A 22,609-nucleotide genomic window follows, 5' to 3' on the forward strand; every position below is an offset into this window, starting at 1 on the left:
TTAGCAAATTCAACTTCTTTCATACTGAGGTACATTACTTGGAGCATGTTGTCTCCAAGGATGACATAGCAGTAGATCGAGAAAAGTTAAAGGCTGCCATGGAGTGGGGAGCTCCTAAGAATGTGGATGAGGTGAAATCATTCATGGGATTGGTAGGTTACTACATGAGGTTCATCATAAACTTCTCATGCATTTCATATCTTATCACATCATTGCAATGGAAAGGTAAGAAGTTTGAATGGACAGAAGAATATGTGGCTAGTTTTGAGTAGCTTAAGTAGGTTTTGATACATGCACCAGTGCTAAAGATTGTGGATTAGGACAAGGGGTTTGTAGTGTGTATAGATGCTTGCAAGAGATGACTTGGTGGATTTCTCATGTAAGAAGGATAGGTAGTGTGTTATGAGTCACGAAAATTAAATGAGCATGAGAAAAACTATCCAACGCATGATCTTGAGCTAGAAGTGATTATACATGCATTGAAGATGTGGAGACATTATCTTCTGGACATGAGATTTACATTGATGAGCGATCACTATGGGTTGAGGTATCTATTTGACCAGCTAAATCTAAATTCCAGGAAAGCTAGATGGTTGGCTACCCTTAGTGAGTTCGACTTTGAGATTAGATACATCAAAAGGAAGGAGAACCAGGTTGAATATGCTCTTACTAGGAAGGTACATGTAAATCATATAGCAGTTATGAGCTCTTACGGGATAGAGTTACAAGATAGGATTTTGCAGGCAGGATAGCTAGATGAAAAATACATGGAGATTATTCATAGGTTACAACAGAGTAAAAGTATAAGTACAGGTACAGATGTAGGTATAGGTACATGTGATCGGGATGCAAACTATCCTCTCACGACAGATGGTTTGGTGAGATTTCGAGACAGTGAGCTCAAGAAGCTTATCTTGAGGGAGTTTCATATCAAGACATACTTGGGTCATCTAGGAAATTAGAAGACATTGATGCTGGTGAACATGTTCTACTATTGTTCGAATTTGAAGAAGGAAGTGGAAAATTTTGTGGCTAGATGTTTAGATTGTCAGTAGGTAAAGGTGGAATGTAAGCATCCAGGAATTGTACTACAACATTTAGCGATTTCAGAATGGAAATGGGAGGTCATTTCCATGGATTTCATCAAAGATCTTCTGAGAACAATGAGGAAACATGATTTTATTATGGTCATGGTTGATAGGTTGAGCAAGGTAGCTCACTTCATTCTAGGGAAGACTACATATTTATCCAGATAGGTAGCAAGTGAGGTAGCACAAGTGTTCATCATAGAGATAATGAGACTACATGGTGTTCCAAAGAAGATTGTGTCAAACAGGGATGCAAAGTTCACTTCCAAGTTATGGAAGGAGCTATTTGGAGTATTGGGTACTGAGTTGGCCTTAAATACAACTTATCATCCACAGAAGGATGGACAGATAAAGAGGGTCAACAAGATCTTGGAAGATATGTTGAGGATGTATGTGATGCACTGGCAGAAGAAATTGTAGGAGCATCTTCCATTGGTTAAGTTCACATACAACAATGTTTATCAGGATTCATTGAGGATGAGTCCTTTCGAGGCATTATATGTGATCCAGGTGGATCTCAAGACCCCAGGGGCATGGAAAAGGCTCAAAATTCAAAGTGGCAGAAAGAAAACTAACTTGACATCAGATCGAAGTGCTCGTCAACCTAATTCCAATGATGTGAACAATGCTCCAATCCGAGTCCGTATGGAGAAGATAGAAGCAGTCAAAGTTGAGGGTTGACTTACCCATGTGGCAACCTTAAACGAGACGCAATTTTGACGAAACCCGGCCACCGGATTCTGGCCAACATGGGCCCGATTCTAGGTAACAAGACATACTTGGGGAAAATTGTCATAACTTTCTCTGTGGGGATTGGATTGAAATTTCGTAAGAAGGTACAGAAAGAGGATAGATTGTAGTTTCTTGTATGTGTGTTTCAGATCCAAAGATCAAAAAAATTGACACATGGCACTTCATACATGTTCGCTCTTTTGGAAAGGAAGATGACCCAAGTATGTCTTGATATGAATTGGGCCCAAGTATGTCTTGATATCAAGACATACCACGTAACAAGTTTTTTACGAGAAAAAAGCCCTTTATACCATAAAAATTAATTTGGTTCTAAATACGAAGATGCAATACATACCTTTTGTAACAGTGGTACACCATGTAGATCAAAATATTGCTCCATTTGAAGTATCCAATTTACCGGATCCTTGCCATCAAACTTCCTCATCTTGCTTTTTCTTGATTTTAGGACCTCAAACTTGAAACGACTGTAACTCTGTACTTGTAGATATTTAAGTTCTGAAATTTCTACCTGTAGTAGTCCTCTGTGTCCTATTTCCAATATCACTAGTCTGATCCAAATTGGATTCTCCAAAAAAGAGTTATGCACAATCTCCCAAGATGACCTGATTATAGACCTTTCCAAAAGAGCGAACTTGTATGAAGTGCCACGTGTCAATTTTTTCGACCTTTGGATCTGAAACACACATAAAAGAAGCTACAGTCTATCCTCTTTTTGTACCTTCTTACGAAATTTTAATCTAATCCCCAGAGAGAAATTTATGACGATTTTCCCCAGGTCGCTTGTTTTGAATGTAATTCAGGAGTCTGCAAAAAGACCAACTTCCTCAGATCATATCTCCGCAAATATCGCGCGAAAAGCTCTGAAATTTGGACCTAAGGTTTAGCACAACTTCCTGTCAAATGGGTTTGTTTTTCGACTTCTGAAATATCACAGAAAACAAGTTATAGCGAAAATTCCACGATGACCTGTTTGGAGTAGCGAAACCCTAGAATCCAAAGCTCTGATACCAAATGTTATGGAACTAGCTCAAGAAAAGATAGAAAAGATAGATCAATGCCTTAGAATTCAGCCTCTTCGAGGGAGTAACCTCCTTTACATTATATAAATGAACAATTATTGGATGATACAAATGAAAATACCTCCTTTCTATATATAGGAATCTAAGGGGTCATAACATAATCAGAGCTGACATAATAATAATAATGTAAGGGCATAATAATAACAATAGTGGGCTTCTATGGGGCACAATACTAACAATATGGGCACTAAATGGGTACATCGATATAATAAGTGGGTTTTACTAATAACAATAAGGGGTTACACTAGTAGTATAGGGGCCTAACACCCGGTTAATTTGTCTCCTTTGGCCCAGATTCGAATTTTTGAGAAAATTCCTGGGGGTTACAAAAAATATAAAAAAATAGGCCAACGGGCCACCACCCTTGCCAGCCTACCCAACATACATAACAATTAAATTGAAATTAGGGGGTGCACGTCCATGACCCCGCCACCCCACATGGCAGAACCCACTAACTGTATGTAATAATGGTGGGTGCGGGCTGCCAACCCATCACCCACCACTACCATCCATTGCATTACAATAATACAACTGCCCATGGGAATAATAAAGGTTGCCACGGGAAATGGGGGAGTGGGTCATCGGGACGGGTGGACACACCTACCAAAACACTCATTTAATAATTTTCTATCTGCCTGCCGATTAGTTATAACAAATGGAGTGTAAAAGAAGGGAGGGGTGGGATTTGACCGCCCGACCCCTCCTCAACCACTTTCTAAATTGACTAGTGCGCCAATCAGCTGGGCTTGGAAATTTCCACCCAAAACAATTAAAAAAAACCTTTTTGCTCGGTGCGCAGTAGAGAGCAGCGGGCATGGATTTCGAGATTCCAGGTGGCGGAACCTTGAGCAGAGCTGAAACAGGGGGTGGAACCTTTCCTGACCACATTTTCCAGGGGCTCAATTTTGGTCCAGTCTCAGAATTGGGCAAGTTTTATATTGATTTTGCACCTCTCAGCAGCAAGAATTCAATGGTGATGCTAGTTTTTGCAACAAACCTCTCCATTTCTCAGCCATTTTCCATAATGGAGGTATAAGACTCCTTTTGTAACTGATGATTGTATTCTCGTTTCCTATTCCATTTAATGAATGAAGGCATCCCCATTAATCGAGTAGGGCCTGGAGACGTAGTCCAAGTCGGATGAACTCTGTTATCAAGATTCTTGTCTTCTTGTCATCTTTTATGTGTTTCTTCCTCTTCTCTCATGTGCACATTAAATTTCTATGGTTAAGTTGTAATTTCTACATGTGATTCTTTAATACATCTATAAGTAAAAGATCTTGGATCAAGGGGTATCAAACCAGGTCTTTTCAGATTTGAATTACATGTTTGTATGCTAGCAAGGAACAGGCTCCGAAGAGGTGAAGTGAAACTAAAGCCTTTTGACCCTGAAGCGGGGCGTCCACATCGAAGGAGAAACATGGTAGATGAAGAGTTTTGTTATGAAGAGGAGGTAAACTTCTGCAAGACTTTATACATGATGGAATATAAACTTGAAAGTGCAGAGAAAAAGTTCTAGAAGGACAAGGTTCAGTGCATGGAGATGATGGAAGAGATCCACCTCCTTCAACTTCCATGAGTGAAAGTTCTTCTTCCTCCCATTACCATCATCATAGAAATTCAAGGGATGCACATAAGAAACCTTTCTTTAAATTAGATGTCAAATTTGATCTTCCAATGTATAATGGTGAAAGTAATGCAGAGAGGCTTAGTAACTGGATTAGGAAGATTAAGATCTGTCGCAGGATTCAACAGATCACAGAGGATGAGGCAAATATTTAGTTGGCCTCTCTTCGGCTAAGTGGCACCACTCTCATCTGGTGGGAGAGAAAATTTTGAAGCAGTAAGAGTGTGGGTAATCTTCCTTCCTCATGGCCTAGTTTCATTTCTGCATTAAAAGAACAATTTTATCCCTTGGGTTATAAGCAAAAAGCCTTAATGGAGTGGCAATACTTAGGGCAGGTCCAAGGTCAGGATGTTCAAAGCTTTACCAAGGAGTTTAGAAAACGAGCACTTAATTTGGGCATTGCACTTGACTCACCTAAAGTAGTAACTAACTATATTGGATCATTACATAGTTACATTAGACATTCCTTATTATTGTTTGAACCTACTACCATTGACTCGGTTAGTGTAAATGCCATTCATCTGGAGAACACAGGAACACATGGACAAGATGACCACTCAAAGAGAATCGCAACAGCCAAGAGAAGGGGAGCAAAGCCCTCTTGTACACATTGTGAGAAAGATGGGCATGATGAAGAGAATTGTTGGAAGCTACACCCTGAGTTGAGACCTGAGAGGAATGACAAAAAGGGGAAGCAAAAGGCTGTCACTACCATGCAGCAAAGCCAAGATTCCAAGTTAGAGGAAGATGAGAAGGTCACAGCTACAGGATTTGCATGAGGTAGGCCCATTGACTTGGGGTCTGATTCCGATGATGAGACGAAGTTTGCAGCCCTTAGGATCCTAGCAAGAGGACCCATAGATTTGGGGTCTGATTCCGACAATGAATCAAGGATTTCAACTGACATAACGGAAAGGGCACTCCCCGCAGCAAGACTTCAAGAAATTGAGGAGATCAACCACTAAATCCAAGCAGAGAATGTTGAGATAAGGAGGCTCCTACAGGAGGCAAGGGAAGAAAAATAAAGGTTACTACGCTAGTTGCAAGCCAAGGATGAGGCCTTGGAAAAGCTGCAACATAGCTATCTGGAGGTAAAAAGTGATTCTCCGATTTCATATGATTTTGATGATGATGAATTTGTCGCTTTTGAAAAACATACTACATGGATTGAATCCAAGATATAGAAAAAATGGGGTATCAAGGAAAGGGCCTCTGCATCAAAGGCCAAGGCATCATAAACCCCATCGAAGTCAAGGAGTTGTCGCGTCATACAGGACTTGGATACACCAAAAAGGAAATGAGGGAAAGCTCAAATATAGCTAGTAACCAACCAAAGACAGACGACGAAATTCCTTCCTCACAGTCTAACGATAGTGAGGGCTCCATGAAAACTTATCAAAGGAACACCAGGGGAAGTGCCCCAAGGCAGCACCGAAAGTTTGGAGGAGAAATAATCGTTGTAGTCATTGCAACAAAGAGGGACACCAACAAACCATGTGTTCGATGCTCCATGTTCTAGAAACATCGCTAGAGGAGCTGAAAGGTGAAGATGTTCAACAAATGAATCCACCCCATTGACGGTGGTCTGATTTATTAAGTTGGTTTTTTTAGGGGTAGTAGCTTGTTATGGCCACCATTATAAATCATACGTTGCAAGTAAATGTAAAAATGATGGTGTGTTTCCCATCACTTCAAGATGCAACAATGATATTTTGGCGTTTCCTTATCATAATTTGAGGCATTAATTACACTTAATGTAATTCGTAGCCAATGAGTGTGTGCTATGAACTCTTGGCAAGGCGCAGTTGTTGAGTCTGTGTGGTGTGCATGATTGCAAGAATGTACTAGTTTCACATGCAGGTGATTGAAAATGTGGATTGAAACACCATGCTTAGTGTAAATGCTTTTAGGGTCCAAAAGATCTTTAGTGGGGAGGATTGATCTAGGTGGATCTTAAGACACTAGGGGCATGGAAAAGGCTCAAAATTAAAAGTGGCAGAAAGACAATTAACTTGAAATCAGATCAAAGTGCTTGTTGCCCTGATTCCAACGGTGTGAAAGGCACTCCAATCCAAGTCAGTATGGAGAAGATAGAAGTAGTCAAAGTTGATGGTTCACTTACCCATGTGGTAGGCTTAAAGGAGACGTAATTTTGACCAAACTCAGCCACTGAATTCCAGCCAACATGGGCCAGATTTCGGTCAAATTTGTGGCCCGGTTAATTTTTCTCCTTCAGCCCAGATTCAAATTTTTGAGAAAATTATGGGTGGTTACAAACAAATATAAAAAAATAGGCAGACGGGCCACCACCCCTACCGGCCTACCCAACATACATAGCAATTAAATTAAAATTAGGAGTTCACGGCCATGACCCTGCCACCCCACATGATGGAACCCACCAACTATATGTAATAACGGTGGGCGTGGGCTGCCAACCCCGTCGCCCACCACCACCACCCATTGCGTTACAATAATACAATGACCCACTGGAATAGTAAAGGTTGCCATGGGAAATGGGGGAGTGGGCCGCTAGGACGGGTGGACCTGCCTCCCAAAATGCTCATTTAATAATTGTCCATCTACTCGCCTATTAGTTATAACAAATTTAGTGTAAAAAAAGGGAGGGGTGAGGTTTGACCGCCCGACCCCTCCTCAAGCACTTTCTAAATTAACTAGTGCGCCTGTTATCACTCACGTTGTTCCCCAAACGTTGTGAGAAAGGGGAATATGGCCGAGGTAACCACAGACCAATCTTTTAGATGCAGATTCTAGCCAATCTGAATCTAGAGAGGGCTCTCTCTTTATGATTTAGCTTTGCTTTTAATGTATATTAGGCTAGTTATGAAGTACAGGTATTTGTTTGATTTTTGGATGGTGATATTCAATAGAATAGGGGTGTAAATATGAGAAGTTCAACCCATTGGGCTAATGGAGTCCATGATGATGAACTGCTGAATATGGTTTCTTGGACAGAGGAAGGAACTACAAAGCAAGGTAATTAACCATGGAACAAATTTTAAGCTGGAATAAAGTGAGATGGGGTCAGGGGGTGAAGGGAAACTAAGAATCCTTCATCATGTTGACAGAGGGAAAGTGGATGAATATTGCCAGGGAGTAGTTAAGAATTCCTCAGTTGTATTCAAGATGTAAGAACCAGGGAAGCAGGAGAAATTAAGAATTCCTGCTTATGCTAATTCTGGAGAAAACATAAAAAAATAACAGAAATTGAACACAGAGTACAGTAATGTAAGTTCTGGGTTATTCTTTTTCCATGTTATTCAGATAATGAAAATAGATGATATATCAAAATACAAAAACTGTAAAACATGAGTTAAAAAGAATTATTGATCCATGAAATAATTCAAGAATTCTGCAACATAGTCCTATGCCATTAATTCCACATCCAAAGAGTTCAGCAACAACGCATTCCAACAAATTTTTATTCAGAAGAGTTCTCAGAGTTACAACGCAGTTCCAGAAATGTATCACCAACACCTAATACTTTGCTTGGGGAGGTATTTGTACAAAAATGTTTATAAAATATCTCAATAATATAATATCTAGCAATAACTTCCTCTACCTACTCTACATGAGAAGTAAATGATCTTGGGAACAGGAAGGAATAACTGTAGCAGTAAGTGATGCTGTGTGTTGAGCTAATTTATGGTCCTAAATTAACACAATTATTTCTTATCAATCCGGGTTGTTTATGCTTTGAGGCAAGTTCACTATATGTGAAGATCAGATATAACCAAACCTTGAAAGATAAGTTATTCAAAAGCTAAAAGTAATACATCTTATAACTCTAATTCAATCAGCTTAAAAAGAGAGAAACATTGAAAGGGTTCTTGACCTCAAGAAGTACACCTTCACCTCAATTATCACTTAATGAATCAGAGATTGAAACTAAAAGCTTAAGATGGATAAATTATTAATGGAAGAAGCTCTTAACTTAAGAGACACATAATATATTCCATCATAATTCATTCATCTCATTATCTAAATCTTAATGGAAATAAAACTACTTGCATGCAAACAAAAGAAACTAGTTTTCATTCATCATTTTAGCAGAAGGGATGCCCAGCTTGAACACCTATTTTTCCAACTCAATAAAGTGATGAAGAAGATATTAACAAATTAAATCAATCACTATGCATGAACCATAAAGCAAACTGAAATAAAGCTTTGAAAAACTAGTGCTACAATCAATCAGATTACAAGGAAATAAAACTAGTTAACAAGGAAGTGTACTTAGCTTGGAGTGGGGGCCCTCCACCCTTGCCTTGCACACTTTGAGAGGTGATATCAGAAGCTTAGATCAGTCACACATCCATAGTATTTCACAACAAAATAATAATAACACAAGTCTTCAAATTAACTTCTCAATCCAAAGATGTCACAACATAAAAGTATATCACAAAATCAATACATAAGCCATCAAATTTTTGGCTTTAAATAAGAAGTCTCATGAACAAACTGATCTATATTCACTCAAACAAACCCATCTACTCTCATCCACCTATCCAAGTCGAATTCATTATCCCCATCCCAAGAAATATGACCATTCCTATGAAATCTCAAAACAACCCTATTTCTATGGGATTCCTGCATGACTAGTCATGGTTGACTAGCACCAAATGGGCCTAATAAAGCTTGTTCTATTCGAACTAAGCATTGTTGGCTTAGTACTAGTTCTCAAGCTGTCCATACATGCATTCCATTCGTGCCCAAGTGTCCTGCAACCATATCAACCATAGAGCTATTACGAGAATTTCTGAATCTGCCAATTTTGCACTAAAAGCCAAATTTTCATAAAAACTTTAGAAATTGAAAAATTAAAATTAAATACCTGAATGGATATCAAATATACATCAAAATGGGATAAATGAAGAGAAAATAGATGGAAAATAGATGGATAAGTAAGTTTCTTTGAGCAAAAATAAGACCAAAACTAAGGCTCCACATCTCTCCCTTGCTTATCATCAAGCATGTCCCCATGCTTGCTTGTTCCTCTTTGACCTTCGCCTTTCTGTAGTAGATGTTGTACCTGTAGATGCTTCCTGTTGTGCTGCCCTAGCCAAACAATCCAAACCTGTATCATGTCTCTCCCTAAACAAAGCTGCTTTGACCTTTTGTTTTTCATATTTTGCCTTCCACATGTTCTTTTCCTTTAGCCATTTAAATGCTTGCTTAGAAAGTAGATCATTTTTCCCTTTTAGCCTCCCCAATTCTTCATTCAGTTTCTCATTTGCCTTGACCAATTTAGCATTATCTTTCTTATTTGCCTTGTTTTCTTCTTTTAATTGCTTCTATAAGATTTTGCTAATTTCCAATTGGTCAGTTAGATCCCTGATTCTTCCTAAATTAAGTTCTCTCTCAAAATCTTGTGTTGTTTTCATAAGTGATGTTGTTGCCGCACCATCATATGAAGAATCCTTCTCAAATGCCTCTTGTGCAAAACCATTTTCTTCTTGCTGTCTTGGGGAATATGTTTCTACTTCCTTCTCTAAGTTAATGGGACTCTTATTCCTAAATCGCCTAGGAATAGACATAACAGATGTTTCATTTTCTTGCATGGCCATGTTGTTCTATTGTTTGGCTCTTGTTCTAGGATATAAGGGTGAGTTCATCAATCTTCTGTTTTCCTGCTCTGTTTTATCCTGTACCTCATGAACCTGTTCAATGAATTGATTTTTAGATATGAACTCTCGCCACACTATGCCCTGTGATCTCACCTGATACTCAACTAGGATTTTGATTAATCCTTGATGGTATATATGTCCTGCTTTAGTCCTGTGTTCATGTTTGACTATTTCAATCATTCTCAAAAGGCTCCTATATAGAAAATAAGGCAAGTTAATCCTATCCTCCCCTTTTAGATGCTGCATAAGTCTGACATGATACAAGTGAGCCATGCTATACCCCCTATCACAGGTTAAAAACTTTTGGATAACCAAAACCAACTCACCCCATGGTTCATTAAACCATTCCTTGGGTATCCCTTTTGTTCTGTCAAATGTCCCTTTCCGGTTCTTCTCAAGAAAGAAAGTCCAGGCTTTCTCTTTAAATTGCAGGCCTTTGTAATACTTCTCACTTATCATGGGCAGATCTAAAGCTTGGGAAAGATATTCCTGGGTTACAGGAATAATGACATCTCCCACCCCTGTCTTGTCTTGATTGAAATTGTTTATAAAATCCCTGGTTATTTGTTCAGAGTGGCCATCAAATTTTTGTAGGAAACTTATCATCCCTGCATGATAAAGTTTTTCTATAGTTTCCTTCCCCCAACTCTCTATCTGGAATTTTGGCTCTACTCTGATTGACATTGCTTCTGTAAACCAATGAATAAATTCCTCTTCTGTTACTAATTTCATTTTGAAAGAAATATGTAATTATTTGTTTGATTTCGAAATGAAATTTTTGAAGGCAAAGAACCTTACCTTCCTCTTTTCAATCAACTCAATTCACCTCTGTTTGACTCTGCCCTCTGCAACAGCACTGTTTTAATCCCTGTTCAATGCAACAAATTCCTGTATACCCTGTTAATATGCTACCCTCTGTCTTTGAAAACAAAAATACACATACAAACAATGTTTATACATGCTCATGGTCCTTATTTCGTTTACCAAAATTCAAATAATTGATTACTGTTTATGTTTTAACCAGGAAAACTGTGTAGTGCACATACATTTGGCTCTCGGCCTCACCAACAAATGTTCAAAATGCTCTCGGCCTAACCCAATATATCGTTTTTTAAAAACTTTTAACTGAAAAATTTTGACTGTGTAATGTGCCAAAATTATGCACACGGCCTCAATTACCAAATCACATACCAAACTACACTCAGGTGCAACAAAGCTATGAGCACGAAGGTACTTAGCCTTAGCATGGCAACTAGAGGGCTATTCACATATGCTCAGCCTCTAAACACAAATAAACACAACACATTTGAAATCATTGTTGCGGCCTCATAAACAAATTGCAAATACTCCTGACAAAACACAATCCTCGGCGCATCAAAATTTTACAAAAACCGCTCTCGGCTATCTCATAAAAACTCTCGGCCTAAAAAAAAAACAAATAACAGCACATTCAAATGCTTTCGACATGCAATCCTTTCATCAAAAATGGCATTATGCATTCAATCCTTAAAGCATATCAATCCCCTGTTTTGGTATAAATCAGTGCGCAGCAAGGGTTATGGATGCGTTTTGTTTTAACTGTTTGACAATACAAATGCAATGCGCATTCTACAGCGCTTTTCATTGCCATTCACCGCCATTCAACATGCAATAACACTGCACTGTGTGCCTCCTTAGTTCATGGGTTTCATTATTGACACGGCACAGCATACAACTCCACATACAATGCCAAAATCTACGTGTTGACCATGCAAACCATTCACTTTTAAGTGAAACCTGATCCACTAAGTATTCATACCAACTTTCACGCAACAAATCAATGAGTTGGGGCTACGATTTCGGCTTACCTTAGATCACCAAGCACCTCGAGGGATATCGGCGCTCCAAATCTTGGTTTAACCGTTCAATTTGACTGGTGGCAAGGCAAACAATCGTTATCATAAATGACTGAGAGTTTCTAACATTGATTCACTGTGCCAAGCTTTTTAAACAACCAACACCTTACCTTATTGAATCCCTGAAAATCCGTTATTTCAAACGCCAAACCCGGAACGATTTGCATCTTTAAATTCTCCTGACTCAATTCGCTTTTCTTTTCACTAGGCTGCAGCTTCAAACGCCATTTTTCTGAGCTTATGCGGCAATGAGGATCATGGTTTAACACGACACAGGGTTATTTTTTGAACTGCACATGAGCTCGGTCAGTGTTCATGACCGTTTCAGACAGTACCGAAATATATATCCATCAGTGTTTAAAAAGGTCGTGGCTTACATGGCCGTCCTATTGACCAGTCGCCCGACTGTGTCATGAGGATGGCCAAGTCATGGCTTGGTACGCATGATCCCTGCGCAGCGTATCAGCCAATGGGTAAACAAATTGCCATGCCACCGTGTTAAGTGCTGGCCGGTTGTCATATGAGATTACTTGTTTAACTCATTGCAATGGTTTATCATTATACCCACCGCCGTATGCTTGCACTACCATATATTCACTGCTTGTTGTGTAATGATATGTTATGCAATGATGTTTGAATACCATTTCCCACTGTAATGTTCTAATGTTTGTTTATTCACAGCCGTCCACCATATTTCATAAACGTCGATGCATGAACCTTTGCTTGTAACTATGTTATATTCCATACCTTATACCATATGTATGAACCATATGCGCGTTTATTTATGTGCAACACATATATATACCTTTTACCATATACCATATGCGCGTTTGGTAATAGAAATGAATATAGCGCATTCACACACTTTGTCAACCTATGGTATATATATTGTTTGATATAATATTCTTTGATTTCCATATAGCGCATAAGTTTTTTTTTGACTTTATATAACATAGTTTTATAATTTTAAAATGACCATTGGGGTCATGTTTAAAATTATTACCATCACTAATGCTCTGAGTTGCCTGAATTTGTATGTGCAGGTTGAAAGTTGTCCCAGTTTGGCCTTTTTAAGCTTGCAAAGAAAAATACTTAAGGGTTGTAGGGTTAGTGAAAAGAGGGAATATGTATGGAAATGAAAGGGAATAGGGTTATAATGTATAAGGGTTATAGGAATATAGGATATAAATGATAATGAATATCCACAGGTACTAATTTCAAATTAACAAAAACTAAAAAATTCTAAGAAAAATTTGAATTTTTAAAGCACAAAATGACCACATATACTCCCCTGGATGATGGTTGTACAAGTAGGATGAAATCAATTTGATCAGATGTTGTAGATGGATTCAAATGTAGACTTTATTGCTGCTCCTTGTTCTTCAGGTTCTAATCCTTGAATTGATAATCAGGTCCCTCTGTAATGATTCATTGTTTCAAGTCCCTTTTTCTGCTTACAAAAGATGCACATGTTGTGTTGACATTGGCAGGTCTTTCAGGTCCCTCGGCAATGATTTGTTATATCAGGTCCTTCTAGTGACAATACAAGTCTTATTTCCTGCTAAAGAGTTGATGGTTGCAACTTCAGCTGTCCACTTTAAAGAGAAAATGCAATTCTCCCCCCTTGTTGAAGAGATGACTTGTCCTCAAGTGATTGGTTGGTGGAGTGTACCTGTAGTAAAGATATCTGAGAACAGTAGAACAAGTAGAAAGAATTCATAGAGTCCAAGTTGCCCCGGTTTTCACTTGCAAACAATTTATTTATTTTGATGTTTTTTTATATTTTTCTCTCTTTTTTTTATTTTTTTTGGTTTTTTTTTTTTTATTCAACTAGTAGACTGGAAGATGGTGGATCCTGCGCCATGAGTTCCAATTCTGTGTCTTCGATCAGTTGTTTTATAAATTCTTCTTTACTGATAGGCCTATTATAAACTTTGAGCCTATGTTCATTCACTATAAATGAGGTGGAATCCTGGTCGATTGTCTTGATCCTTACTGCTCCATTGTCAAAGATTTCGTCAATTTCATATGGGCCTAGCCAGTGTGTTGTGAAATTTTCTTTGAAGTCTTTGAATTTGGAGTCGAAAAGCAATGCCCAGTCTCCCTTGTGAAATGTCTTTGTTTTGATGTATCTGTCATGCCACTTCATTCTTTGTAGTTGCACTAATGTAGTATGTTCCATAGCTTGCTGACGATGCTCATCTAACTGATTCAGTTCCATGATCCGCTACTGTTGTGCTTCTGTCAAGTCGAGTCCTAGTTTAGCTGCTAGTCTGTATGTATGTATCTGAAACTCTATAGGAAGTAGAGCCTCCTTCCCATATACTAACTGGTATGGACTGAAACCAGTTGTTGTTTTCCAAGTGATCCTATAGGCCCAGAGCGCATCCTTTAATTTTTCAGACCAGTCTTTTCTATTCATCTGTACTGTTTTTGTCATAATATTTTCCAGGACTTTATTTGTTGATTCGACTTGACCATTTGCTTGTGCATGATATGGTGTTGATTTCCTATGCTTGATCTTGTATTTCTCTGTTAGATCTCGTACCAGCGTTGATGTAAACTGTGTTCCTTGATCTGTTACAATTTGTCTAGGCACTCCATATCTGACAAAGATTTCTTCAAAAAGAAAGGTGACCACTATATCTTCTGTTGCTCTGTTAACTGCTTTTGCTTCTGCCCATTTGGTTACATAGTCTGTACATACTAAGATGTACCTCTTCCCATTTGATGGTGGATTGATAGGTCCAAAAAAGTCAAGTGCCCACTACTCAAATGGTTCTATGAGAACCTGTGGCTTTAGTGGCATTTCATTTGATGTTATTGGTCGTCCTGTTCTCTGGCAGCTATCACATTGCTTGACATACTTCTTAGAGTCTCTGAAGATGGATGGCCTGTAATAGCCTAGTTGCAGCACCTTATACGCCGTTCGTTTATCTGCAAAATGGCCACCACAGGGTTCATCATGGCATGCTCTTAGAATGTCTAATATTTCATCTTCTCGTATGCATTTTCTAATTATTAGATCTAAACCAGTATAAAATAAATCACCATTGACCCATGTATATCTAGAGCTTGCTCTAACAATTTTGTGTTTTTGCTTTTTAGTGAATTGAGTTGGAAATCTTCCAGATGACAAATAGTTTGTAATATCTGCGAACCATGGTGTTTTGACTATGATGGCAAACAGATGTTCATCAGGAAAGTTATCTACAACTGGATTTGGATCAGGGGGTGAGTGTATCCAGGACAGAAAGTCAGCCACTTGATTTTCTTTTCCTGGCCGGTCTTGTATTGTGATATTAAATTCTTGCAGTAACAGTAACCATCTTGTTATTTGTCCATTGGTGATGGGTTTGTTCATCAAGTATTTTGTTGCTGAATGATCAGTATGGATGAAAACTTGATATCTTGTTATATAGTGTCGGAATTTATTTACTGCATGTATAACAGCTAACATTTCTCGTTCTGTGACTATGTAGTTCATTTCTGCAGGTGTTAAATTTTTGCTTATAAAGTATATGGCATAAGTAAACAAGTTCTCTTTCTGTCCAAGAGAGGCTCCTATCGCTGTATCAGATGCATCAGTTGAGATAAGGAATGGTAAAGACCAGTTTGGTCCACGAAGAATGGGGGCAACAGACAATTTCTCTTTCAGAATTTGAAATGCATTTTGACAATCATTTGTCCAGTGAAATTCAATGTCTTTTGCTAATAATTTGAACAAAGGTTGGGCTATTTTACTAAAGTTTTCAATAAATCATCTATAATAGCCTGCATAGCCTAAGAAACTTCTAACCTATTTCTGTGTTGTAGGAGGCATTAAGTTTACGAAGACTTGGATCTTGGCTGGATCCACCTTTATTCCTGAAGCAGAAATGTGGTGTCCCAGAACTATTCCTTCTGTCAACATCATATAGCATTTCTCATTGCTTAATGACAAATTTGTTTCAATGCATCGTTCCAAAACTTTCTCAAGGTTGTTTAAACAATCATTGTATGTGTTTCCGTAAATTGTGAAGTCATCCATATAGACCTCTACACATTCATGAATTAGATCAGCAAATATTGCAAGTACTGCTCGTTGAAAAGTTGCAGGTGCATTGCATAGACCAAATGGAAAAACATTATATGCATAGGTTCCCCATGGGCAAGTAAATGTTGTCTTGTCTTGGTCTTCTTCTTCTATTCTGATCTAGTTGTATTCGCTAAACCCATCTAAGAAGGAGAAAAATTTCTTGCTAGCTAATGAGTCTAACACTTGGTCAATGAAAGGTAGAGGAAAATGATCTTTGAGTGTAGCTTTGTTTAATTCCTGGTAGTCTACACATACCCTCCATTTTCCATTTTTCTTTGGCACAATAACCAGTGGAGAAACCCATTGACTATCTGAAATAGGATAAATGAATCCAACTTGCAACAATTTTTGCAACTCTTCTTTCACTATTTCCTTCATCATGGGATCCATTCATCTTTGTCTTACAGGTTTGAGTTGGTCATCTGTATAGATGTGGTGGATACATGTGCTAGGATGAATTCCTTGCATATCAGTATAATCCCAAGCAAAAGCTTTTGAATATTTCTGTAATAGTGCAATTACCTCTTGCTCTTGTGCTGATTGCAATTGATTTCCAATATTTAATTGTTTTCTAGGATATTGTTTTTGTTGTAGGAGTGGAGATTGTGTTTACAGGAAAGATGTCTATAAAAGATTTCCGCAAAGTTTGAACAGTATAAGTTTCCTGAAAACATTGATTCAAAAGTTTATTTGCAGCTTCATATTGGGCTTCTCTAAGCTGCTCTGAGGTACTTAGTTCTGAGATAAAAAGGTCCATTAAATCTTCATTCTCTTCTTCTTCTCTAAAATCAAAGAATTGATTTATACTTAAAACTGATTTTGGTTGCTTCTTTTCTTGAGTTTCAAGTATTGATTCTAAAGAAGTGGATTGTGCAGGTGAATAAAGAGTGATATGTTTCCTTTCATCTCCATGTGAAATAATCATGCTTCCAGATCTGCATCCTATGAAGGCATCAGCAGTGGCTAACCATGGTCTGCCTAAAATTAGAGGATGTCCTCCCAAGTTTGTCTTTGGTTGCAAGATCAGGAAGTCAACAGGATACTCCCATGAATCCAAGGAGACTATGATATCTTCTAGTATTCCTTCAGGAACTACTTTAGATCTATCTGCTAGTTCCAAGATTGTAGAAGTTGATCTAATGTTGTTTAATTGCAAAGTTTTCATTGTCTCCATTGTCATTACGTTTATAGCTGCTCCCAAGTCTATTAATGTATTTGGTACTGAGAAATTATTTATTGATATGGTAACCATTGGGATACCAGGATCAATATATTTTTTTACTATGGTTTGTGTAGACATGAGGCTTGCTAATTTACCAATGGCTTGGATTGTTGTAGGATCCTTTTTCTTTTTCTCTGATTTCCGAATGCACAATTCCTTTATTGTTTTAGCATATATTGGTATTTCTTTAATTGCCTTCAACAAAGGAATTTTGACATAAGCATTTTTTAACTCATCTAAGATATCAAATTCAGGAAGGATTATTTGGTTTTGTTGTTCCACTAACCTTTCAGGATAAGGTGGTGTTTGTGTTGTAACATTTGTTCCTTTCTGATTTTGTACCTCAGTTTGTGATGTTTCAGATGATTCTCCTTGTTTAGTTGGTTCTTCTATAATTGGAGGAGAATCCTTTTTAAGCACTTTTCCAGACCTTAGATGGACATCATCAAGAGGAAGGATCGAATATGTAGGAAAACATGCTGCTTCCTCTACAGTGTATGCAGATTTGTCCACCTTGTTATTTGGATTGGCCATTGGTTGGGCTGGTAGTTGAGTTGGTCTGGGTTGATTTGTAGGTAGCTATAATTGTTGTGGTTGAGTCAACAACGATGGAGGATTCTGTTGTGGAAATGGGATGGATTGCGGATATACAGAATGTTGTTGTTCAAAGGGTATGGGTTGCGAATATTGTGAATATGCAAATGGTTGTTGGTTTTGTTGCTGGTATTGTTGTTGATACTGTTGAGGTTGCTGGTTTCCATAACCATATCCTCTCCAACCTTGTGCAGGTTGCTGTGAATATTGTTGTGGAGGCCAAGCTTGCCATGGCATTGGAGGGGTCCAAGGATTATAAGGTGGATAAGCATAATTTTGTTGAGGGAATTGCGGCTGATTTGGTTGAGGCATCCTAGGTTGCCATGGTCTTCGTGGTGCAACATAATAGAAACCTTCTGTCCCTGGCACTTCTTCCATTGAGTTCATTTGTAACTCTTTCAATTTTACACAATTCTCTGTGGAATGATTTCCTGTACAAAGACCACAAACCTGAATACTATCCAAAGGACAGTCTCTCAAAGGATGTTTCTTTTTACATTTTGAACAAAATATTGCTAAAGCTTGTTCTTGTTCTTCTTTCTTCTTGTTTGCCTTTAGCACATCCACTTGTGTCCCTAATGTACTCAAAAGATCTGTTTTGAAATTTTCCAATAGACTTCCTATTTCAGCTCTTGTTATCCCTCCTGCAGCTGACTTTGCTGCTTTGGAACTCACTTCCCTTCTTCCAGTTTTTGATCTTCCTCTAGAATATTTCTGACATAACTCGACAATTTCATCGAATGGAAGGTTTGAAATATCTCCTTTACCCATCACATTCAAAATGTCAAGGTATTCATCCCTTACACCTTTGAGAAAGATTGTGCGAACAGTTTCTTGAGTTAGAGAATGTTGTTTAGACTTCTGAAGATTATATGTGAATCTTTCCAAATATTCTTCTAAACTTTCATCTTCTTGTTGTGTCATTCTAAAAACATCTTCCTTTGAATCTCTAGATCTACAATAAGCTTGATATTTCTTAAGAAATATGGTTCGCATATCATCCCAAGAAGCTATTGTTTGTTCTCCTAAACCCATAAACCATTTTAAAGCTGCTGCTTTTAATGTTGCAGGAAAAAGACGAAGTTTATGAACGTCATCAGTATATCCATATGTTCTACATAAGATATCAAATTCAAACATGAATGAATCAGGAGCTTTTGTAGACATTCCATAGAAGTTTGGCGATACAGAAGGTGGAATATTTTTCATTTTTACTTCTTCTCCCAATATTGCACTTGTATCTACTATCGGAAAACCAAAAGTAGTTTCTTGGTCAAGTCCATCTTCTTGTCTTTTCCGGTCGTTTTCTAGCTTCCTATCATTTTCTTATTTTGCCTCTTCCTCTCCCTTCCTTCTCCATTCTCTCTATTATCTTTCATATTCAGCCCTTTGTTGTTCAGGAGCGAGAAAAACGGATCCATGTCCCTCTTCTGCCATTGTTTGATTTATTTCAATTTGAAGTGGAATTTCAAATTGTTGGAAGATAGGAGGATTGATGGATGGAAAAACAAGTTGTTTTCCTTTTTCTTTTTGTTTTCCAGAAGCGGAGAATTGTTTTTGTTTTGCTTCCCAAGTTAACAAAGTTTGCCTTTCAATCAAGGTTAATCTTTGGCCAGTTCTTTGCTTTTCTACCAACTCCTCAATTGTTGGATTACCAGTAACTGGAGTGTGTGATGATCCTATTTCTACTTTTGGGGGGTTTTTAATAAATCTACCTTGAGGATCTCTATATCTAGGCATAAATAAACATAACTTAAATGGAATGTAACTAATGTTTTTGTGGTTTTTAATTTTATCTTTCTATTGACTATGCCGATATTTCCCTCCCTGGCAACGGCGCCAAAATGTTGAGCTAATTTATGGTGCTAAATTAACACAATTATTTCTTATCAATCCGGGTTGTTTATGCTTTGAGGCAAGTTCACTATATGTGAAGATCAGATATAACAAAACCTTGAAAGATAAGTTATTCAAAAGCTAAAAGTAATACATCTTATAACTCTAATTCAATCAGCTTAAAAAGAGAGAAACATTGAAAGGGTTCTTGACCTCAAGAAGTCCACCTTCACCTCAATTATCACTTAATGAATCAGAGATTGAAACCAAAAGCTTAAGATGGATAAATTATTAATGAAAGAAGCTCTTAACTTAAGAGACACATAAGGTATTCCATCATAATTCATTCATCTCATTATCTAAATCTTAATGGAAATAAAACTACTTGCATGCAAACAAAAGAAACTAGTTTTCATTCATCATTTTAGCAGAAGGGATGCCCAACTTGAAAACCTATTTTTCCAACTCAATAAAGTGATGAATAAGCTATTAACAAATGAAATCAATCACTATGTGTGAACCATAAAGCAAACTGAAATAAATCTTTGAAAAACTAGTGCTACAATCAATTAGATTACAAGGAAATAAAACTAGTTAACAAAGAAGTGTACTTAGCTTGGAGTGGGGGCCCTCCACCCTTGCCTTGCACACTTTTAGAGGTGATATCAGAAGCTCAGATCAGTCACACATCCATAGTATTGCACAACAAAATAATAATAACACAAGTATTCAAATTAACTTCTCAATCCAAAGATGTCACAGCATAAAAGTATATCACAAAATCAATACATAAGCCATCGAAGTTTTGGCTTTAAATAAGAAGTCTCATGAACAAACTGATCTATATTCACTCAAACAATCCCATCTACTCTCATCCACCTATCCAAGTCAAATTCATTATCCCCATCCCAAGAAAGATGACCATTCCTATGAAATCTCAAAACAGCCCTATTTCTATGGGATTCCTGCATGACTAGTCATGGTTGACTAGCACCAAATGGGCCTAATAAAGCTTGTTCTGTTCGAACTAAGCATTGCTGGATTACTCCTAGTTCCCAAGCTGTCCATCCATGCATTCCATTCCTACCCAAGTGTCCTGAAACCATATCAACCATAGAGCTATTACGGGAATTTCTGAATCTGCCAATTTTGCACTAAAAACCAATTTTTCATAAAAACTTTAGAAATTGAAAAATTAAAATTAAATCCCTGATTGGATATCAAATATACATCAAAATGGGATAAATGAAGGGAAAATGGATGGAAAATAGATGGATAAGTAAGTTTCTTTGAGCAAAAATAAGACCAAAACTAAGGCTCAACATTGTGCTGGCTACTCAGTTGGTGAGATGCATTGATTGTTTGCTTAGCGATTCGACGTTGGCCGCTTCCTTTGATATTCCATGCTTTAATTTTGCTTTAATAGACCACCGCCTAGTGCGATTTTCATCTGCTCTTTTTCTCCACTTTATGATATCTGTTGTGTTCTGGAAAAAACCAAAGTTTGAAATCCACCTACAAAATTTCCAGCATACTCTGCCACCACTGGTCATCTGGTAATTGGTGTCTACACAGTTTTATTAGAGTTTCATTAGCATCCATGTACTTGAAGAAAGTAGACTGGACTGTGAAAAGATGTCTCACTTCATGCTCAATAAAAAACAGATTTTCTAAATTGTCATACAGGCTTTGTCCAGATGGGAGCGCCTTCTCTCCTACGGGACTTGATGATGCTGTGATTTGATTAGACACATATGAGCATAGTCTGCATATGTCATCAGTCTATAGTCATTAGTTAATAAACTGGCAAAACCCTTTTCCTCCAAAGCTGTAAACTTTTGTGTGAAAGCATTTATCTCAACTTGCATCTCCTGGCACTTCCTCTCCAGATTTTGTATGAAGTTCCTCATGGTCAGAACTCTTTTGACTGTTAGAATGGTGCATGTCCTGTCCCTGATATCCAGTGCTGCTAGCTCTTCGTTGGTGTGGGTGTTCAAAAACTATATTAGCCTATTGGCCTATTCGGGCATGTGTCCCAATAAATCCCTGGCCTTTTGAATTTCTCCTTGAGCTGCTGTTACCAAATCAATCTGCTCATGAATTATCTGTATGGATTTCCATATATCAGTGAGGGATTGGCCAATGTTGGTCCATAAAATTGTTTTGATTTCTGCCAAGGGTTTATGCAGGGAGAGATCCTTTTCTAAGGCTTTTACTTTATTTTCCAATGCTTTTACCTCCCTTGATTTTTCTGCCACAGTCATTTTAGATTTGTCATAACTTATTTCCAACTTGGCCAATTTCTCTTTAGCCTCTTTCAATTCTGATACTTGGAGTTTTAAATCCTCCATAGCCTTTATTAATTCTTTAGTGGTCATGGTAGTGTTGCTGCCTGCTACTGTTGTTTCTGAAGTACTTGGTGTTGTTGATGTCGGGCCAGCGGGAGGGACTATTGTTGTTGTTGTAGGAGCAGTTGTAACTGTTGGAGCTATTTGAGATGGCTAGGAGGTTGACACTCCCTGCTTTTCTTGTAATGCCTTCTCCAATTCCTGCTCTGTATCATTTAGTCTTTGATTCATTTTCAGGTGCATCATGTCTTCTTCTGCTTTTTCTTACACAAACTCTGTGGTTTGTGGATGCATAGTAATTGGCAATTTCAATTGTTTCCTGAGGGCAGCTATGTTGTCCTCTTTTTTCTTCATTAATGCTTTTATTCCCTTGGCATCCTTGGGATGATGTCCCAGCTCAATGATAATTTCTTCCAAGGACTTTATCCTGTTGTCCTTGGCCAAAGA

The sequence above is a fragment of the Pinus tabuliformis genome, chromosome 2_1 (genome assembly GCF_031772625.1).
Source record: "Pinus tabuliformis cultivar Carrire ecotype Pingquan chromosome 2_1, CPIR1, whole genome shotgun sequence".
In the NCBI taxonomy this organism is placed as follows: Eukaryota; Viridiplantae; Streptophyta; class Pinopsida; order Pinales; family Pinaceae; genus Pinus; species Pinus tabuliformis.